General features: G+C 34.9%; 2 long non-coding RNA genes across 2 annotated transcripts; one reads left to right on the top strand and one right to left on the bottom strand.

The window, feature by feature from the left end:
- Positions 1-1,070: 1,070 nt before the first annotated feature.
- Positions 1,071-21,636, bottom strand: LOC121726944. Its single transcript, XR_006035597.1, has 3 exons — positions 21,560-21,636; positions 12,058-12,063; positions 1,071-1,081 (listed from the first exon to the last, which is right to left on the bottom strand). It is a non-coding gene; the product is annotated as an uncharacterized LOC121726944 (long non-coding RNA).
- LOC121726943 lies at positions 2,930-3,801 on the top strand. The gene is made up of 2 exons (XR_006035596.1): positions 2,930-3,105; positions 3,666-3,801. It is a non-coding gene; the product is annotated as an uncharacterized LOC121726943 (long non-coding RNA).
- Positions 21,637-23,464: the final 1,828 nt, after the last annotated feature.

The following is a 23,464-nucleotide window of genomic DNA, read 5'->3' as shown; positions in this document are numbered from 1 at the left end:
ACCATGAAAAACTTGGCGCGTAAAACTATCAAGAGATTTAATGGCTCCCTATCAACACCCTATAAACCATTAATAAAGGAAGCCATAAAAACCTCCCAGCACCGATACACCTTGGAACCCTATTTACCCAGCTCACCTTAAAGATTGCCAGATAAAAAATAAAATGATTTATGGGCTATTTTTCCCCTGATAAATAGTTGTCTTAGAGGCCTAAAGGGCGGTCTCCACTCATTTTTTCGAAGGCACCTTTTTGCTGATAAAGAAATGACGAATGGAGAGGTGCTGTTATTTTATGGTACGTGAGCGGATTTGTTTGATTTATCCCCTGTTTTTCTGTATTGATGTGAAAATGACTTAATAAAAAAGATTTAGATGGTTTCCAATAGTACTGTGTCATTAACGTAAAATATCGCTTCCAGTGTGAATTTGAAATGTCGGTGTGGTTGGTTGGTCTGTGAACGCCTTATTAAGAAAAATACGCTGTGAATACAGACGTTATAGTTATTTAGTAGTTATTTAGTAGTTTATACAGATTTTTGAAGCTATGAATATAATAAAATATAAAAATACAAAAGTGACTTATAATACGTGATAACATTAATTAGTGTACTTAGACAAAACATTTTAGTCAGTCTTTGAAGACTTAGATAATAAAAAAGATTTAAAAAGAAGGAAACGAAAAGTCATAGATAAATTATTTTAACTTAACTCCCCCTAAAAAGCATGTATAGTGTAAAAATTATTCCTTAATAAACCTTTGTTAATTTTGCCTACATTACATTATAATCAGCTCTAAATATAACAGTAAGTATAATTACAGCCCTTCAGTCGTTTGATGAAGCACGTGACAGGGGGGGAGCGAACAATGATTCGGAGACAAAACACGCTTACTTTGGCTTACCTAGTCATGTACAGGGTGTATCGTACTAATAATATAAAAGCTATAGTGTGTCTGTCTGTCTGGGCTGGGAAAGGACATAATAATGCAAATTTTTCATTTATTTCATTTTTAGGGTTCCGTACCCAAAGGATGAAAACGGGACCCTATTCATGAGACTTCGATGTCTGTCTGTCCGTCTGTCTGTCCATCTGTCTGTCTCCAGGCTGTATCTCAAGAACCGCTATAGTTAGAGTTCTGAAATTTTCACAGATTGTGTATATCTGTTGCCGCTATAACAACAAAATACTAAAAATAAAATTAATATTTAAAGGGGCTCCCATACAACAAACGCGATTTTTTTGGCCTTTTTTGCTCGATATCAATAATGGCAATTATAGGTAGGCATTTGATATTTTCACAAAGGCCTTAATTATAATATTATGTCTACTTCAATATTTAAGAATAATATTAAAATAAAATAAAAAATTAAGGGGGTCCCATACAAAAACACAATTTTTCGCCTATTTTTCCTCTATAACGGTACGGAACCCTTCGTGCGCGAGTCCAACTCGCACTTGGCCGATTATTATTTTTTTCCTACATTCTTCAAGTTGGGCCTGGATGGATAACCATTGCACAATCTTCGTTCATCATGGGCGATATTATTAGACCAACGTGTGCCCCTCTACATGTTTGTGATTGCGATCACAAACATGTAGGGGCACTTGCGTTTGTCATTGCCAACGTGAATACGTCGCATTGTATGATCGTCTACATTTGAATGCAAATAGATACTAATACAAATAAAAATTCTCAATCATCATACATTTAAACGTATGACAATAAAAGAAAACAAACAAGTTTTAAACTGTTATTGCCAATCTTATAACTGAAAATCATTGACAATTGCTAAAATAGTAAATTATTTTACTAAACAAATAATTATATTTGTGTGTGATTAGTGATTACACCCTGTACAGAAGAGGTGTACCTTCGCATTGTGTCAGTCTCTCACAGACGTCGGAGCCGCATAACTTTTTAACGAGCACCCTTTACACCGCTATTGAAATTTGCTTTATAATCGTTGTCATATTTGGCTTAAGGCAAGATACAATTATTTAATTGTAACCGTAAGAAAATATTAAAAAAGTGTTAGTTTAGATTTAATTTTTTAATAATTTAGTAACGTAGTCTGACAACACAAAATATCTACAAAACCCTCTAAAGTCTAAACTGTGTCCTGTAGGCTAGCATGGCCACAGTAGAAATACGAAAGTATAAATAAACTGTGGAGATAAACTGAAGGTGCCGTTCCGATCTTTACGCGGCTAACCGCGACCGACAAAAAATCAAATATAATGCCACTTTATGACATAGACTATATAATATATTCCTAAAAATTCAAATAAAATACTATTTTATGACATATAATTGAATTTTTGTCGATCGCGACCAGCCGCGGTAAAATCTCAAACGGAACCTTCTGTTTATCTCCACTGTTTATCTACACTTTTGTATTTATATTGAGGCCATGCTAGGGCTACTGATACGCTCTCGGTTAAACTGTGTTTACCTCATCAGTAGCTTAGTTAGCAGGCAATGTAGATGGCGCTTTATGTAGCCGTAGGTAATTACGACTAAATACACTAAAATAAAAATATAACTACATTGCAGATGCAACAACTGGTACTAAATATACACATTAAAGGCTCCCAAAACAAATAATGATTTTTTTACTGTTTATGTTTGATGTACAACAATATTCACAAAGTGTTTACTTGAGGCTCCGTGTGAGAGTCCTAGCACTTACCCGAAATTGTATGTGTAACTATGGGAAAATTTTGACCATAATATGCTAAGAAACGAAAAGAAAGGTATTCACAAACTCTACCCCCGTTTGATTGAGAAAACGGACTTATTCATGGTAGATGGTAGCAATGACTACAAATTAACCATGAATTTAGTAGTGTAAGTAAATCAAACAAAGTAAAATACGCAATAATTAAATACATACGTGTTACACAAGCTGTATTTAATATCAATCTCATTATGGACGGGTGGAAAATCGATTTCCATTAATCGAATTCATGTGATATAAATATGAGGTTTCATGTTATGTTCTACATAAGAGCCATTCACCATGAAGTTTGTGTTCTTCCTGATTTCGTTGTTGGTGGCCGCAGTCTTCAGCGTTGGCTATGCCAGCCCACAGGACCATGACCATGGTAAGTTTTTTTTGAACACGCTTTTTGGGCTGTGTGTATGTTACGGGATCTTTGCGCACGATTTTTACCTATCTCCAGTCGTCTAATTATTTCGAAACTTTGTATACGTATTAGGAGCCAATGATAATGCAATAATTTGTAAAAATAAAAAAAAATGAATTCGAAAAAAAACGTGTTTTTTTTAGTTTTTTACAACTATTGTAAAAGCCATCTGCACAAGCCATGCAAGGCTTTCAATACGTTGACAACATAAAAACCATAATAAATTGATACTTAATAAAAAAATACCTACTTAAATCCGTAGGTATAATTTTTTTTTAATAAACTGAATATAATTAAACGCAGATTAAAGCTTACAGTATAACAAATCTATAAATAATAATTTTCCACCTTTTAGCAAGTCAATTCTTACGCCGGTTTTCCTCGCCAGGTTAGTTCCCGAACCGGTGGCAGCCGGTAACATAGTAAACTTGACGTTAATTTTTTTTATTTATAGTGTATTATTTTATGGCAACTTTAAGTAAAAAGTATTGAGTATTGAATAGTCTGATCATCCCCAGATAACGTACCAATACCACACGGGCGTTCGAACCCGCTGGATGGCGATGGTGTGAAGGGCAAGCGTCACGCGCACTGCCCCAACTGCCGCGGCTGAACCGACACTACGACCAACCCATGAATAAACTCTATGAGTAACGATTTTTTTATTTATCAGGGCGATTGAAGCGAGCCCTAGTATAGTACATCCCACAACCTGTACATTTTGTGGTACACCTTACGGAAAAACTATGACGCCTATTGATTTGTGCTTTAACATATTAATTTGTATTTATATATAGATGTGTTATCACCAGTCAGTTAAGGTTTTTTATGTGTAGATGTGTCATCATCAGACAGTCAAAGTGTGACGATGCGAGCCCTCACAAAGCTCGGCTTTTAGCTAGTTTATTTGTGTGTTCCTCATAGTAATTAGTAAAGTGTACATTTTATTCTACTGTGCGCCACTACGCAAATGTGGCCTAATAAGACAGAACCATATTTTAGTATACCCGAATTATACAATTTTAATCTAACATTAGTATAGCTTCAAACCAACATAAAACAGCCATAAGACAACTTTAGACAGGTTTGACGTTTATTCTACCCATAGACTTAATATATACTGAGGTTTATGATTCTACCGGTGCTGCACCGGAACTATACTAATTAAATTAAATAAGTTGGATCAAAATTGTAGAATCAGGGTACTCACTACTTACGTAGTCACTTTTAATTTGGAGATGGCTCTTCAAATTCCTGAGAAATAGGATGCATACTACTGTGTTCGAAAAATCCAACATTAAAAGTTTTAATAATTAAGGCCTCGTGCGTTTACAATTAAAAAGACACGCGGTTTTAATACCGTTTTCTTTCATCCGGCCTCCGATCGAATGGAACCGCAAATATCCGCGAGATCCGGGAATCGCTCACGGTCCGGTGCCCCCGTACAAATAAACGCTTGATTTGATCACTCGCTTTTGTACCGAAAAAGTGCAATGAATCCGTTGCGGCTGAAACGGAGGTTAATGCTATTAAAAATTGCTTGTGAAATCGCGTGCGAAATAAGGAAAAGGAATTTACAGCAGCGTTTTATTGGATTTTTTGGAAACATGTAAATTCGTTGTTAAAGCTGCTGGAAGCATTGTATCTGTACTGAGGGGGGCTAAAGAAATCAGATTAACCATTAATGGCTATTACTTTGATATTAAATACTACTTTTGAGATTGTAACCAATTTTAGAAAATGCACAATCATCCAAAACATAAGAGTCGACTAGATTTAGAATAACACATAATAGTGATAATTGTAAGATAACCATGACGTCATGATGCTTTAGAAATTACTGTGTATGATAGTATAATTCATACTTTATCCCTGCACATCGTAGAGTGTCCAGACGAATGTCAACTTTTCCTAGAATCATTGGTTTCGTAACCTTCGTAATCACGTCATGCAATTATTATAAGCCAGGTTTAACCAATAGCTTTAGTAATCCACTTGTTAACCGTAATCTCAGGTGATGAGGTCGCGTCAATAGTGTAGCCGGCGAACCCGCGGTATTGACAAAGCGGTGTTTGTACGCAATGAGCTCAGTAATTAGCGGCGAATGGGAGCTCGCCCACTGCCAATCTATCTGAACGTGCTATCGTCACAGGGTACATGAAGTGGTAGGGCAAATTTTTAATTAATTTGTTGGGGAGTCTTATAGAGCAAGGCTGGGAAGGATTTATATTTTATAGAAATCTTTTCTATGTACACCGAGACAGTTCTCTCACTTCTCGTTATTCTTCGTCAAGGCATTCCACGGGAAATCAGGAGCTCCCACCGTGGTTATCTAGGACTCGCTGCGTCAGAATCGATGCAGTACTGCTAAGCGCGCGTTCAGATGTGCGAGTTTTCTGCGCGTTTTCTGCTCGCGCGGATTCATCATTCAGCGCGCGTCGCGTGTTTTTCCAAACGCTATAGCAATTTCATATGTGCTGAATTCGCGAGCAAAAAACGCGCAGAAAACGCGCACGTCTGGACGCGTGCTAAGGCCGCAAAGTTTTAAGGATACCTCTGGTACCTCTAAAACTTGGCGGTACTCCATCAGTGCTGACCTTGCAGAAGGATTTTTGGAAATCATATTTTCACCGTGATAAGCGGGCTACGCCAAGTAAGAATGAAATAATTAACGCAACTAAAAGTAGAAAAGTAAAAAAAAAAAAAAAATATTAATTTTTTTTTTTGCAATAAATTATTTGTCATATATTGAAAGTTAGTATTAAATCCATACTTGAAGAAAACAACAAATAAAACTGGCACCAGTTTTTAATCACTACAAAAAAACTAATGGCAAAAAATTCAAATGACCTACTGCAAATTTCACCTACGTTCCCAGTCAGTTTGTTAAATCGCAACGCAATCAAATTGGTAGCACATGTATTTTGTATCAACGCTAGTGTTAATCCCATCTCATTTATTTGATAGGTGTTGAATTTTATTCGACCCCACCAGTATACAATTTAAACGTGTTTGCCAATTTAAATTCGCATTTAAAATGCCTAAAATACATTGCCAGTTTTCAGCTACATAATGTAAAATTACTGAAGGTTGTACGCATTTAAAATGATGTTAACAGCTGTAGTCTGTAGGCTCTTTATTAACATTAATTAATTTTTATTATATAAATAAAAACGAATCTTGAATTTTGTTAGTCTCGCTAAAACTCGACAATGGCTGAACCGATTCGGCTAATTTCAGTTTTAAAATATTCGTCCAGAGTCATAAGTCCAGAAAGTATGTTAGGAGGAAAATGTTACGAAGTTCACCGGATCAAATAGTAAATAAGTAAGTATTATATATTACATAATTTTGTTTTAGCTAGATTTTAGATTTTAGACCAAATCCATAAGAAGTAAGAACACTATAAATTATAGTATTATCATTAACTAGAGTAAAGAGTTAAAAAAGCGTATAGAAGCATTAACGTATTCGCTAACATTTTGCGTAATACCTAGGTTTTATTCAAAAAAATATGCCAAGGTGACTTGATCGATAAAGTTTGTTATATTAAACATTTGATTGATTATTTTATTGATATCGGAAACGAAAGGTAAACTAAACTGTGTACATAATATCCGCAAACATAAATCTTTCAATTTTATTATTCTGTAAAAAATACGTTGGAAATGTATTATATATTCGTGGCCAGCACGGTGGAAAATGCAAGAGAAACACTGACAGATTTAGGGAAAGCTAGTCAAATTTCCTTTGCTAATTTATCATTAAGTCTTTTCTACTGCGCTATTAAAATTCATAATCCCGTAATGTTATTTCGTATTAGCTCTATGGTAATTTAACTAAATTCTAAGTCTCCAAAACAAAGCTTGCAAAATAAAAACAAACTTTACACGTCTCCAACCCCTGAAAATCGTCTTGGCTCGGACGAGTGTCCGAAAAGTTCATTTCTTAAGTGTTTCATATTTTATACCTGTTCATACTTTAAACGGTCCTTTTCACCTCCATTATTTCTCGTAAGCGGTGCAATTTCTAACATTTTATGGACTGGGCCGTAATGATCAGTGAGTGGTTTCGCATGTACCACCTCGTGAGGGGGTCTTAAGCCCCTTTCTTTAGTTTTTTACGTCGACTGCTAGGTGAGAGTACATTGTATTGCTTTCATTGTAGTCGGCTTAACTTGCAATTCCCAGTTACTTCTGAAAATTTATTTTCAGTTGTCTTGTCCTTTTATTTATATTTTTAATCTTAACGAATATGAATATCAGACGAATTTGAAAAATGTTATATTTTTATATTTCCTATTGAAAACAGATAAGTATGTAAAGTATTGAAAGAAAAAACCGACCTGAATATTAATCGGCCATATTTTATTAATACTACCAAATTATATCGTGAAAATACTGTTAAAAAGTGGTCAGTGGTGAACCAATACTTGTGTAGTATTGTGGTCAAATGAAAAGAGTTCCAACAGTATTTAAGCGGTGCGGTCAGTGGTTAGTCAGTGGTCGTGTAGTTATTACAACGGACATAATCTTAACAGTTAACCATAATAACTACTTACTTAACTCAAGATTAGGGAAAAATCAAAATGAAAAAAATATAGGATAATAATATTTCAATTTACCAACATAATGTACGCGTACCTACTTGATTCCGTATTTATATGTTTAAACTTTTATAAGCACATTACCTAAGAAACATTTGAAGTACGTAAATGATTTCTCAGCATATTTCTTTAGGACAGTAATTAGTAATTGTCCAAAAAATGATGTTCTAAATGTTCTTGCATACCTGAACGAAAGTCCTCTATCAAACACTCTACGTGGCTAATCACGACACAAGATGAAAGCTGAAATGTGTGACGAATGGCGTCATAAAAGAAACCAGGTTAACGTTTTTGATATGTAGTTTTAGATTTTTATTGTAATTAGGCAACTTTTAATAAAGAGAGTTCTAAAATTTACTTAGATCTACCCACTTAGTCATTATTTTTGTCGTCCTAGATTCTAAATATGTGACATGAAAATATAGTCGTCTTAATTATTATTATTGCTTAAGTCAAGATTCAAGAACTAAAATATTTTATTCGAATGTTTGCAGCAGATAATTTTGTGTTAATTTTTTATTTATTTAAATATTTCTAACGAAACAATGAATTACATTAACAAACCTAGCCTTATTCTGTTATTCAGAGTCTACATTTTTAAGTTCTTAAAATTACAATGTAGAGTCTGAGACTTTGACACAAAAATCTCTTGGGGTTTTTAGTAAAACTAGAGATCGCCCAATGGTCGAAATTCGACCTAACTTGCAACGACATCAGGACTTTATACCCATAGACATAATATATACTAGCATTATATTATGTCTATGTTTATACCTATATTTTGTAAAAAAATATTGACTTCATCATGGTTTTTTTTTCAATTCTTGTCTTTGGGACTCAGCTGATCTCAGACTGGCCGTTTAAGCATTGTCTAACAGTAAATATCTAAAATCAATAGGTAATCCATTTTCAATTTGTCAACTTGTTGTCAAGAGACTTCAACCATAAATAAAAGAGTATAATTCGTATGTATAGGCTTGTCACTCAAAAACGTGCGTGTAACGGTGTAACGTTTTATTTGTTAAAAATATATATGATAAAGCATAATTTTAAAATGATATTGTCTCGATGCACTCCTTCACCATATAAACTATAACCGTGCGAAATTTCATGCACCTACGTTTTCCCATTTTTCGTAAAAAGGGTTACAATTTTTTTGGCTCACGTATTAACATGGGCGTACCGAGGGCTGGGGGGGGGTGCAGCTGAAAATTATTCCTAGCTAGATCGATTTATCGCCCCCGAAACCCCCTATATACTATAAATCGTTGGAGCCGATTCCGAGATTCCAATTAATATAAGATATTTGAACATCTCAACTAACTGCCAATTTAAATATGCGTTATGCGCCAGTATGTTATGTTTTTGACCATAAACTACATTTAAAGCAATGATGAAGTATGTAATATTCTTCTCCGTCCGAAAAGTCCGTATCGTAGTCCACATGGGAACAATTTTGTTTACATGCCTTGGTGATTTAGAAGTTGGTTATAAATATTATGTACATAGTATTTAAGAAGTACATAGTATTATAATATTTTAAGAGTTAAGTAAGAATGGATAATATAGTTAAATATGAACAATTTTTTTCTGTTGCGGGCGATTCATGTTTTAAAAATTTTATAGAGGCATAGAAAAAAATATTCTAGCTAACATTGAATAGCTCACTAGTTTAAAAAGTTGCTTCAGGTGGCTTCAGCAGTTTCCCGAACACAAGACAAGACAGTCGATACACCATTAACTTTTATTTGATCTTCCAACGTTAACGGTAAAAATAAATTCTGCAATTTGTTTGTCTAATGAGCCGGCCATCACAATATTATGGGACAGCAATATATCAGTTTTATACGGGGCGATATAAAAAATAGATCAAATACACACATTAGTGTAATTTATAGTATTGTAGACGTATTTTAATAGGGACTGAATAAATACATAATTGCCTTTTCTTAAAATCTTTGCCTTCACCTTGTTATAGTCTAATCGACAAGTACCTAATTATTGTGTTTTTTTCATAAACCTATAATGCTATTTTTTTACTTCTAATTGACAGTATAATATAGTGTATTGTCCTAGAGGATAGAATTAATTTTAAATGAGAATGAATATAATGCCAGTCTACTAAGCTAGCTTGTTGTAAAAGTTCTTTGCAACTTTCGAATGTTCAGGTTTTGAGATCTTGTCATCCTGCCAGTTTTATATCCATGAGATATTATGTAAGAACCTACTAGTACTAGATGACGCCTGCAACTCCGTTGCGCCAAAATTCGTTTATCGCGGGAGAACCGTACATTTTTCCGAGATAAAAAGTACATATCCCATGTCCTTTCCCGAGACTCGAAAGTATTTCCATACCAAATTTCAACAAAATCGTTTCACCAGTCGTGAAACGATTTTGTTGAAAAGGCATGAAGAGGTGACGGATGGTTTCGCATTTAAAATATTATATTAGTATAGTATAATAATAATAATACTCCCCACACCGATTTCGGTGACGGTGGCCAGTTTCATTGAAACCAGGCCAGGTACGCAGGAGTAATTTTATAGTGCTCAAGTGTGTGCGCAGTACACAAGAGCACTCTCTATTCATTCACTCTCATAACCCAGTGGGACGGAAGACCGACACGACTGGCGAGAGATCAGGCGCAGGACCGACTTTTTACATGCCCATCTGACGCATGGATCATCTTACTTGTCAGACAATCAGTTGACCAGCCTGCATTGTCCTAACCAAACTTGGAAATAACATGTTTCCAACGCGGGAATCGAACCTACGACCTCCGAGTCGAGAGCCACGCTCTTAACCACTAGGCCACGGAGGCGTTCAAATTCATCTATAGCAGTCTATAGTATGGATGGTATAGTAAGGTACGGATGTTGTAAGATGTAGTCAAAGTCACGTCCAAGACACGGAAAAACATTAGATTTTTGTTTTCCCGCATCTCAAAGTAATTCATACAATACGAGTATTAAAACAATATTAGGGATGTATGTTTGTGGGTAACGGGGAACCCATCCGCATTGCGTTTATTGTTGCAGGCTGTTATTACGTGCGAATGCTCATAATGGTAGACGGAAGGTACACACTTTATGTCACTCGTTTCTACGAGCTACATATAAGTAAACTAATATGTATTCTGTGATAAGAGTAAATTAGATAGGTAGAGGTTAAATACTTCTTATGTTTACGCGATTTTTTTATCGCTGACGAATTTGGTCGCGAGTCCTACTACTGTGACCACGCTGCTGGTAAGTTAAGCTGTAAGTAGCTGGTTCCTCCGGGATCCAATATATTCTATGTACTTTTCTAAAAATTAAAGTAAGTATCTCCTAGCTAAGAGGGCATCGTGTAAACTCTAAAGCGTTAAGAGGGCAATAGGCAGACCACGCTATAAGTTATAACACTTTCGAATTTTAAAATATTCTATAAGTACCGCGCACTGTAAAACTCTGGAACGAAGTGTCACCAGCAGTATTTCCGGACCTATACGACCTGCAAGCCTTCAAGAAGAGAGCGTATTCCCTCTTAAAAGGCCGGCCGGCAGCTCTTCTGATGTTGCGAGTGTCCATGGGCGACGGTAATTGTTTACCATCAAGTGACCCGTTTGCTCGTTTGCCCCCTTATTTAATAAAAAAAGTACGGATTATTTATGATACCACGTTAGTAGTCAATTTTCCTTCAGTTTATTTCAGATTCTGTACCTGTTAGTTCGTTTCTCATTCTAATTCACACAAATAATGGCCCAACTTAAACCACACTAAATATAACCGTACATTAGCACCTGCTTCGCATCTCAGTCGGAAAACGTGTTAATTCGATACAGTAATTTGTATCGTGACAAGCACTAAGCCGTAGCATCACTATTAGTAACTATTAGTGCGGAGCCGATCTAAGCTCGCCTAATGAAGACTAATCGACAATTAATTTAACAGGTTATATTGCGTCGATATTTAAATCGCGGTGACGTCATGCGGAATCAAACAAAGATATCAACCGAGGGAATATTCTTTAGGGCCTGTTTACCACTTAAACTCAAACTCAAATTTTTTTATTTAGAATAAATTTTTGCAAATGTTCTCTGAACGTCGGGTCTACACTGGTGCCTACCACCGGTTCGGGAACTAACCCGGCGAGAAGAACCGGCGTAAGAAACTCGCATAGGCTTTGGCACACAAACGTTCTTTGACTACATTTTTAAATTTATTAATGGAAAGATTTTGAACGATTTCTGGGATTTTATTGTAAGCCTTTAAAAGATTTAATAACTTTACTAAGTCTGATCACCGGTATTCCTAGTTTGTACTTATTTCTATAGTGTTTCTTCCGTGAATGTCACTTTTGGTTGTAAATTTACTAAGATTCTTTCTAACATATAATACATTATCCAAAATGTATTGAGAAGCAACAGTTTCACAACTTTTTTGACAGATTCTCCATACTTGAACTGTCAAGTTGATTGGTGGATAGCCCTTTCGTCACTAAAAAATAAGATACTTATCATACTGTAATGATAAATAAGAGTTACAGAGTAATATTAAACAGGCTTAATTCATTATCTATGTTCCAAAGCATATAATTTTTCGAGCTGTGTATATGAAAACATTGTTTGCGGAAGTTTGAAGGAAATCTCATAAGTCTTTCATGTTCTTAAGAAACCTCGTACACTTAGCGGGAAATTACAAACATACCTCAGAAATAATAAACCGAAGCTTGTCACCTCAAGATAAAAGGGATTAACTCAGTCGTGAGATTGTCTGCTACATTCCCATGTTATATGATTCTGAATCTTATGTGTGAAAAGCTAAGGTTTAAATCGTTGTGCTACGCGAAGATAATGCGTTTGTAAAGAAAATTAACAGTGTGTTATTGCAAGTGTGAAGGTGGATCTTTGTATAATTTTACTTTGTAATGAGCTTAGTGATGTTCTAAAGGATGTCGATAAAATTTGGTAGAATTCATTAATATTTACATTCCTTTACTAACATTAGCTGAAGGAAGAAATATAAAAGCTTAAAAATATCGATTAGTGCAGAAAATCGCACGTATAAAGACATCCAAATGAAAAATTAAACCAAACAAAAGATTATGACGCTTAGGGCGTATTAATATATAGAATATATTAATACGTGAGCCAAAAACTTTGTATCCCTTTTGACGAAAAATGAGGAAAGGTAGGCGAATGAAATTTTGCACAGTTATAGTTTATACGTTGAAGGAGTGCATCGAGCTAATATTATTTTGAAAGTATGCTTTTATCATACATTTTTTTAACATGTAAAACATTACACACACTACAAGATACACACTAGGAAAAATTACATATTTTTGAGTGACAAGAATACGAATTTTACACTTTTATTTATGGTTGAAGTCTGTACTCTGTTGACAACAAGGTGACAAATTGAAAACGGATTATATTTTTTTTTATTGAATTTGAGATACTATTACTGCTTATGCTTATTATGCTTTCACGGCCAGTCTGAGATCAGCTGAGTCCCAGAGACAAGAGTTGAAAAAAATATGATAAAGTCAATATTTTTTTACAAAATATAGGTAGTATGGCATCCTAATGGCGTTGAAACTAAGGTCGAATTTCGACCATTGGGCGATCTCTAGTTCTTATGATTACTTAACTAATCATTTAATTTCCTTCAAATGATAACTTTGACAGAAAATGATAACTTTTAAATACCTGCACTATGAATGTCGCGAAGTGCAAGAGCTCTCTCTCATTTTTATGATGATTTCCAAAAGCCTATGTACAAATCTGTATTTAACTATGACGCTGAGCCAGCTGTAATGTAGGTGAGTGCGTAATAAAATGTAAAACGTCGGTAATACCCGAGTAATCTAAACAGTATAAGCGTTAAACGTTTTTAAAATGGAATAAAAATACCTCCACAGGTAATGGCGATTGCGGCGCGCGCGCACCGACACGAAACACATGGCTCCTTGTTTATACAGGGACTTACTAGTCTTGATGATAATATGCTAATTTAAATTAAATGTTAAATTTTTCATTTGATGCCTTACTATAAAAGTTCTAGAGCATTTTCATGGCTTTATAGAGCACGACATTATAATATTATGGGACCGGCATACACCTTTGTGATAACCAAACTTAATTTTTATAGGGAATAAAATATAACGGTACTTGCTCGTGAAATAGTAAAATAATCTAAGTTATAATACTTAAAATTTACCCGTCATATTATTTCAACACTATCAGGCGGCAGGCCAGTGCACAGTGGAACTGTGGATGAGTAGCAAGCTTTGAAGGTAAATGAAAATTATGTCATGTCTGCATCAAGTGTGAATCAAGAAAAAAAATCAATGAACTCTTTTCTGTTGAAAAGTTACTGTGATTACTGGTCCCCTGGATAATAGCTAATGTAAATAAAATATCATCTATCACTATTATAAAAAAAATACTTTTCTGTGGCACGTCCCATTATTTTTAGAAATATAGCATTGTGTATTAGGCTAACACAAAGCTGCCCAGCCCAGCCCAGGGCCACCATATTGTGGTCTTTTATTTTTTTCTTGAAATTTATATTATGTTATTAATGCGCTTGTTCTGAGAGTAACTGAAGTAGGAATTTTAAGTGGCCCATCGGTAATGACCAAATCTACACTTTGGACCGACTCTTCAAAAGGTTTGGCAACATTGAAGCCGCCTTCAATTGAACTTTTTTTTTCAATTGACACATGAAAATATCTATCTGCTTAGATTGTAACAAATAACTTTAGATTTTTCAGAAAGCACCAAGTATCTAAATTAGCTTTACCATGTACATGATGTCGATCGAGCGCAAACGCATCAAACATCTCGGTAAAACCAACAGGTAATTCCCCGCGCCGGACGTGCCACGTTTATTTTTATTCTAAATCTATTTGTTTTACTTTCCGTTGGGAATGGGAGCACTGATTAGATTTTATTATTTAAGGCCTCGCACAGACTATGCGGTAATGGAATTTGCTTTTGGTAACAAGGTTATACTTTGGTTATAACTTATGATACAAATTATTACCATATTTCAAGATTTAACGAGAACTTTTGTTATTTGTGTGTATTTTTTACAAAGCCGTTGTACATTTTTTTCAACTAAACTTTTCTAACTAAAACTTTTTTACGTCAACCTTTAATGCACCAAAGATTATTTTAATAAAATAGGCATTATTTCGTAATAGAAGCACACATCATTATGAAACTCATTCCCAAGTAGATTGTGTGTGCGGACCCTTAGCATGTTTGTTTAATTTTCTGACGGGAATGGTTGCGTTGATCACTTTTTATTTCACCGATGAGGTTTTATTTATTTCTCGAGGTTTTTCCACCTGTGTTTAAAAATGTTTATACGAGCACGAGCTAAAGAAAACAAATTGTTTTGTCAGAACACTTATCGACACCATTCCTGTTGATTTAAGAATTTAAGCACTTTTAGACGAGAGAAATAATTTTATCAGATTCTTCTCACTTATGAAAGAAGTAGTCTGTGTGTAATTATTTAAAATATTTCATTCAGAGAATGTCAAAGTAATAAGTACAAAATATATTATTGATTTACAATTAAGATTTTAAACACAATAAGATGAAAGAAATCATTGGGTTCTTGATTAAATTGTAGCAGTAAGTCGTAGTAAGTAATAATATGCTTGATATATTTTTAATATTTCGTAGACATTACGAACGTTGTAATTATCTACTCAATGAGCGATCTAATTCAGTGTTCACCTTTATAAAACTATTGCTAATAAATCGTTTGCATGTCGCTGTCGTCAATGGCTCCCGACTGGGCTATCAAAATTCCCATTGCGTACCATTTGCGTACCGATTGCGTACCGATTGCGTACCGGTGCGTACCGTTTGCGTGCTTGGTGCGTGCGAGGTGCGTTCACGTCGCGTTCCGGTCGCGTAATCGTCGCGGCGCCGAGCTTGGCATGCCAGAGTCCCAGACTTCATATAACGAGCTGTTAATGATTGCCGTCTAATTGCACTTTATATTCGTAGACAAATAGCTGGTCGCAAATACTAATAATATTATGTATGACAATATGAAAGAGCTATGAAAATTTTTGCTATTGATATCGGGGCTTACTGAAATCTAATTTGGTCTCCTCGAGTTCACCCATGATTTTCCTTACAAGCGATTACAAATGAAAAGCCTCATCGGTAGCTATTGAAAATTACGAAACTATTATAGTTTCTAACCAACTTGCAAATAAAACATTTTTTATAACCTTTCATTTCTCTGAGAGCTTTTCAGAAGAGCGGAAATGAACATTCATTTTGAAATGCGTCAGTAGTATAAACGTATTAACAGCGCAAATCGTAGTAATAGTATGAATCTGTTTGCACCTCTCCTATCACACCGAACACCGCTACGCCGCGGTATCAACAGCTGCACGATATAATTTCCAAATTATTGTGTTTACGATTCGCGATATTTTTGCATGGGGTTTGAAATTATGCTTTAATATCGCTCAAACCGTGTATAGGGTAATCGAATCTTATATGTTTTGTCAGCATATCCGAATAAGAAACGTAAAGATGTTTTTAATCACTCGATTAAGCTTGAGCTTCAAAATACATACATAAATATAAAAACATTTCAAACAAAATTGTATGAAAATCAAATGGAAAATAATCACTTTAAAATTAAAAACATCACGTACAAAGCTGAAGAGAAAGTGAAGTTACAAAATTATAATTACGTGCCCCCAGTGGCCCGATGCAATTACAGCGGGCTCGCTCTTATCTCAGGACTTTAACCGCACCTAACTTCACGTTTATCAGGTAAAACTTTTCCAAGAGCAAATTGAAAATTTTACGAGGCGAATCTCTCGGAATTAATTGTGTTATCAAATATTAATGTGCTATCTTTGCCTCACTTAATTGCCGTGGAGTTTTGTGAATTTGTGAGTTACGCTCCTGTGACCGGTGTATCGAAATTTAAATTATTATTCCCTGATAATTGAGAAAAGTTTTCGTTTAATCTTGGAAGCAAGATTGTGATAATGTTTGTTTACTAATCTACTTATAGGCTGCGTAGGCATAAAAATCAAAACAAAGCTGTAAGAAAGTGTTAATTGAAGATCTAACTATCATTACTTATATTATATCATAGCTTTACAACTAATTTAATTAAAAAAAATAACTTCTCAGAATCTTTTAGGATCAATTTCTTGAAAACCAAATGTTGTAACCCTTACCGGATGAAACAATATGTAGGTCCAAGTTAACAAGCGTGCTAAAAATTTCCAAGTATATTTTTAAAGGCACATTTCCGCTCGTGGGCCAGGTGTAACCGACTCCGGGAACCCATAACCTCTTAAAACAATATTGTACATAAATAAGTCGTGTTATTTTAAAATTTGCCAATTAGGGGAGTTCGCAAACGCACAATCGCACACACAAATAAAGATGTTAAATTTAGTGTGCGGTTCGCACACCTGGCGTGTGCTGGCGTTCTGTTATCGACTGTACCTAAATATTTGCGGAGTTGGCAATTTCGTATTATTGTTATGAAGCGAATTATTTGTTTAATAATTGTCTATGTTGTGCTTACTTCACACATTTCAGATCTTCAGAATAAATACGGGATGTCTCTACCATGCATATTGTCTTGATTATTATTAGGGATTGATTATTGTTTTTGAATGATCTTTGTTTTTATATTAGATTCTTTTTTGTTTTTTATCTCAATGGAAAATAAAAAAATTGGTTCGTAGTCTCAGATGTTCTTTAGTTTTGAGTCTTATGCTCTTAAAAATGTATCAATAGATGGTAATTAATATTGTCGTCTTATTTTAGCTTATTTACACCTCGTTGATAGAGCTTTAAATCACGAGTTATCTCTTCCATAAAATTCTCGGAAATTCAATAAATTCGGTAAGTTTATTCGACGTCTTTTATCTAAAAATACACGAGTAGTAAACACTAATTAATGTGTGAATTAGATATTATAGTTTATGAGTGAGTGGACGGATTTCATTGCGGGTAGTTTATAGTCGAGTGTTATAGTTTAATCGTAAAATGTACCTATATCTTATCATGAAGATTTGATCAAAGGTGGTTTATTTTTAGAGGGCATCAAATCTATCAGAAAATATTATGGTTCTTCTATCAAAAATATTCTAGGGAAGCGACTCAACTTTTTATAACGTTAGTTTTTATAAAAAAGTCCGTAAAATATAGCTTATTTAATGTACTTAAACTATAATACTCATTTTGAGCTGTATAATTTTTATTTAGCTCAAATCTAGGCTAGGTACAAAATCTAAAATTTAAAATAATATTACGAAATTTTTTGGCTCACCTCGTAGTTTGTACAGCTCTAAGGTAGAGTGGCCAACATTTTGTTCAATCTTTTAATGTCAGTAAAAAGTAAGCAAAAGAATTGTATGAAATAATGTTTAAAATAAAGTAATATCTAACAAAAAACAATAAATTTTAAGGCAATGCACAGATGCAGTGATATCTGTATACCTGGGCAGCGCTGGCGTGCGGCCAAAGCCTAATAAAACCAGATATTGCATATAAATAGGTGCTAAATCACACGATATGGAACATACGAGGAGATTTAGATTATCATATTAAAAAAACTCAATTTTGTATTTTTGGTGGGTTGAAGCTTTATTTGCTTGTGCTTAAAAGTAAGATTTCCTTAGACCTTGATGCTTTGATGGTCAAGAGTCATCGTATGCACGAACGATTCAGTTCCAAAGAGTCACAGGCATAATTTAGCCTCTTACTTAGTTTCTGACTGACTCTTAACAGGAATTGTAAATTATAGATACAATGAAAACCTTTGCAGACTGAGCTATCTATTTTAGTCCTTGAGATCCGTTACGATCTATACAACATATTTCTTATTTTCATCGAAGTAGTCTGCAAAAATCTAAGCTTAGTGAAGTCAATTTTATATCTCCATTCTCAGCCACACAATATAATCTGACTCACCTAATCTGACTGACTTGTAAGTTGTAACACGAGTGACATTAGATTTCCATTTTACGGTGCACATGTGTATTCAATATCTCACCTCCTCGCAGAATCCAATCAGCATAAATTGTGAGCGGCCACGGGCGACAGATGCCGTGTAATTGTTCCTGTGACAATTTTTTCAGTTCAACCCCCTAATGTTATAGCACAGTGATCGAATCTGTTTAAAACCGGCTCGCGCAATGTGGAGAAGGAGTTTTATTTTTCATTCCAGTATTATAATTTTTTTGGTAATCATTATGCCATTGGTCTTTTTGTTTGGTGCAATGTAATTGTATCAGCTAACTTAAATAGTTAATGTAACTGTATCTAGTTATAAGTATTCTCAAACGTATAGGTTATAGTAGGAAACGTTCCATTTAAAATAAAATATAATATATGTATTTATATTAACAATTTAAAATTAGTGAGCATGACCAACAGGCTCTACAGAATGTAAAAAATCAAAATGATAATACTTTAGGGTGTGTATGTGTCTATTTTGTAGAGTTGGTTCCCTGTAGAAGTAGCAGCGCTGAAAAACCTACTTTTTGTGATTTATATGGGCAAGTGCAGTAGCGCGCGTTTGATTTTTCCCATACAAGAGTATTTCTATATGGGTATTGGGTATAACACCTACCAATATATACACACCCTAAAGTATTATCACTCTGTTTTGATACATCCTGTGTATTGTACAGATGCTATGGATTTTCCATACAGTAATGCCTAGATTTTTTTTTTATGAAATAAGGGGGCAAACGAGCAAACGGGTCACCGAGTCGAGTAATAGAGGAGGGTAGGGAAGGGAAGGGAATAGGGGAGGGTAGGAAAGGGAATAGGGTAGGGGATTGGGCCTCCGGTAAACTCACTCACTCGGCGAAACACAGCGCAAGCGCTGTTTCACGCCGGTTTTCTGTTAGAACGTGGTATTTATCCGGTCGAGCCGGCCCATTCGTGCCGAAGCATGGCTCTCTCACGTATAAAAAGATCTATGTAATTTAAGTATAATGACAGAAATGTTTTCCATACTTCCTTATCATTCGCCCTCACGCACGCTGTCAGGGGTGCAGTGTACTCAGGTGTCGAATCGCGATCCTGCGTACCTACGTTATGCACCGGCCCTTCTATTATACGTACGGCAGAGTAGGGTGCATTGCTTGATCGTTTTAGAGCTGTTTCATGGTAAACATCTATGTTTCTTAATCTGACAAAAATCACGTCTAGACTTACCGAACAGTTCGGGCAAGTAGAGTAAAGTTCGGCTTTAGGAGTCTATAAATTTTTATAGTGAAATCTCAACCAAAGCCAGTAATAATAATAATATGATCTCGCCGAGTATCGCTGGTATCACTTTGAATACATGAACAAGATAATATATTTATTATGACGGTGGTAGGCACCAGTGTAGCCCTGACGTTCAGAGAATATTTGAAAAAAATATTCTGAATAAAAAAAATTGAGTTTGAGTTTTGAGTTTGATTGGTCATACCTGCGCGCAGGTGCGCGTGCGATGTATTTAATCAGTATGTAAGCGTTCACTTACATTAATACTGTAACGATATAAGCAATAAAATAGTGAAAATAAAAGCAGTTACACTTGTCATATCATTATTTTCATTTTCTACTAATTCAGCAACGCCAAAATGCGCCTCATCTACTATGGTTTCCGCGAACTCCCCTTGGACAACCTTGACTATTCCGTGCACCCATATCCATCGTATACCCTATAGCATTACGAAGGGGACTGTCCGAGAGGGGATGCACCCTCAGCCCCCGAACTCTTTGATGTGGCCGGTCGCCGCGACCGTGAATGTGCCGCGTCGAGTCGCGCGCGATGCAATTATCGCATTTGTAATTACGATCGCATTTATCTCTTTTTAGAGCACGCGAGACGGAAAATTACTTTTATTGGCGCAAGTCAACAGGTCCGTGACGATTTCCTGGGATTGAAATTGACCGCAATACGTGAAGTCAAATAAAAAAGTTTCGGGAACACGATAGTAGAGAGAAGAAAGTATTTTTTAACAGCCTTCAATTTAATAGTAAAGGAGAAGTTAGTTTCATATTAGAATTATTGTAATTTGTAATTCCACTGAACTGATTTCATAAAAAGAATAATACCATATCTGTTACAGATTAAAGACCATACCTGCTTTCTCATGCATTATACAGTGTGTTAGTGTAAACACCGTTATCCTTGAAACCATCAAATGAGCCCGTCAAAATGAACAACTTTTTCTATGAGAACAATGCTGGAAACTAAAAAAATGCCGTCTTCATACCCATACGGATGCCCGGATCGGCAATTTGTATGGGTATGAAAACGGATTTTTTTGATACACTAACATCTTGTATGCCAAGATCTAACAATCAATTTTCAAAATTATCTGCGATAGCGTTTGCTCTGTAGACATGTTTTTAATATTATGATCCTAAACCCTTGACACAAAAAAGCAGCCACAGTTATATTCTCACGGCAGCATCGATTCTTCGGATAACGTACCCCAACAACACATAAGTCACGAGTATGCGATTTTATTGCAAGATTAGTGAACACCGAAAAAAATATTATTTATAATGTAAGTTTCCGTAACAAAACAAGTGTTTTTCCTTAATTTTACTGCGCTTTAATAGGTAAGTAATAGATACATGAAATTGTTACTATTTTCTAAATAACAAAACGTGTCTTAATGAAAAAACAAATGCAAAAGAGAAAAGTAAGCTGTAGGGGATAAAGAGAATAATATAATAATTTGATAGGGGAATAAAATAAGAGTTTAAACTCTAATTTGCTACTGCTAACTGCCTAAGCAAGTACATTAAGGGGCCGGGTACTATCGAAATTCTCATACATACGTAATACCAAAATCATTTTCTCATACGAAAATATTTAACATGTTTGAGTTATTTTTCAGCTTAAAATAGTAACTACCTAGTTTCCTGCGTAAAAATTTACTACAAACTATTCAAACTTTAAAAAATATTTTTAGTACGTAAATATTTAAAGTTTAAATAGTTTGTAGTAAATTTTTACACAGGAATCTAGGTAGTTACTATTTTAAGCTGGAAAATAACTCAAACATGTTAAACATTTTCGTATACAAAAATGACTTTGGTATTACGTATGTATGAGAATAATTTCGATGGTACCCGGCCTCTTAAAGGCCGATGAACAAAAGACACCCAGTTAGAACTGGTTCAGAGCGATAAATTATAACTTAAACACTTAGCTGCGATAAATCATCTGATGACATAACGCACACGACGACCACGATTAAAACAATAGCGGAATGCACAGTAACTAATCGGCCGAGCCCGTATTGTACTAATTATCCTAACAGATCTCGTCTTAAATTAATAGCACTAGCAACAATACCTAGGCATCCCTTCCAAGAAATCCCCGTTTGAAGATATTCTAATATTTGCATGACGCAGTGTCGCATATCGGGTGCATAACTGAGTCAAATGTCCACTATGTTACTCTAGTGACGACATTACTCATACATTATTGGAAGCTTTTGATAATTCAGGGCATGTTTCACCACTTCCTGATAAGTGCCGAATAGGCTATTCACCACTTAACTTGACAGATCAAGTACCGTATTGAGAATTTGTCAAAAAAGTCGTGAATAGCCTATTCGGCACTTTATCAGAAAGTGGTGAAACAGGCCCTTAGTTATTGACTTTTATCTGCCACATAATTTTAGAACTAGGAATTTCAAAACGTAACTTTGACTTTAACTGTAACGTCATTAGCTCATTAAAAATTAAAAAAAAAACTGTCAACCAGAAAAAAACATTCCATCCGCCAATATTTTCTACCGTTCCATCTAAATATTTGAATTTGGAAACACTTTTCAAGATGGCGGATCGCTAACAAATTAACCAAAAGTGGCGTAATTCTTGTGAGACGCGTGGACTCGTAGATTACCGCGACACATTCCTCCAGGGCCTAATTAACGTCCAGCACTTGCGCTTGATTAATGTGCCACTAATTACAACATATATGTGGTCAACACATCTGCGGTTTTGCATGCACTTTTCTACAATGTAACTGAAATGCCTAAGCTAAGCCTAAACTTTGTTATATATTATTATCTTTTGACTTTTATTGATATTATTGTCTTCTGGTTTACGCAATATGAGGATAGAGTAAGGCCAAAGTCTAAAGAAGATAATATTTTTAATTTTTTTAGATTTTTTTTTTGGAAAATTCTATTAACTTTTTCTTTAAAATCACCAAAGTTACTTTATTATTCTAGATGACCTGGTGAACTTTGTATCACTTCCCTGATCCCTCCTTATATAAACTCTTCCTGAACTTTCAGAAATCTTGAAATATTCAAGGCTAGAAATCGCCAAATAAAAAAAGCCAAATCGGTTTAGCCGTTCTCGAGTTTTATCGAGACTAAGAAAATTGAAAATTAATATTAATTTATAATATAGTTATTAGTTATAGATAAATAAACAAACCATTAATGATTAATATAAGGTCGAGAATCGCACGTTTTTTATCTGTCCCATTTGGTTCTCATCAATCAAGTTGGACTTTGATGGAGGCGGTGTAATCCAGTTTGCCGACGTGTCCATACCTTCTAACACCTACTAATTCGAGATCAGGTGCTCCGAAGCGTGATTAATGAGGAAATTTGTAGGAAAGTAATATGAACAAGTTGAATGAGTAATTTATGAATAGGTGTTTTGAGCCGTTAGGAGATATTTT

This window comes from Aricia agestis, chromosome 5, assembly GCF_905147365.1.
Source record: "Aricia agestis chromosome 5, ilAriAges1.1, whole genome shotgun sequence".
Taxonomy (NCBI): Eukaryota; Metazoa; Arthropoda; class Insecta; order Lepidoptera; family Lycaenidae; genus Aricia; species Aricia agestis.
This window is presented reverse-complemented; position numbering and strand designations above follow the sequence as displayed.